Genomic DNA, 302 nt, shown 5'->3' on the forward strand with positions numbered 1-302 from the left:
ATAAAATAAAAAAGAAAGAATAAGCAGCAGCAGCAGCGGGCCTCGAGGCTAGCCAACCAGCAGCAACCCCCCTTTCTGTTTTCTTCTTTTTTGTTATATTTTTGTTGTTTTTATTTATTTTTTTTGTTTACTTTTTATTTTATTTTATTTATTTTCATTTATTTTCTAAAAAAAACAAAAAAAATAAACAAAAAACACCAAAAGACCTGACGAGCCGCTGGTGAGTGAGGGCGCGCAGCAGCAGCAGCAGCAGCAGCAGCAGCAGCAGCAGCAGCAGCAGCAGCAGCAGCAGCAACAGCAGC

Source organism: Eimeria mitis, genomic scaffold (genome assembly GCF_000499745.2).
Source record: "Eimeria mitis Houghton genomic scaffold, Emh_scaff3166, whole genome shotgun sequence".
Classification (NCBI taxonomy): domain Eukaryota; phylum Apicomplexa; class Conoidasida; order Eucoccidiorida; family Eimeriidae; genus Eimeria; species Eimeria mitis.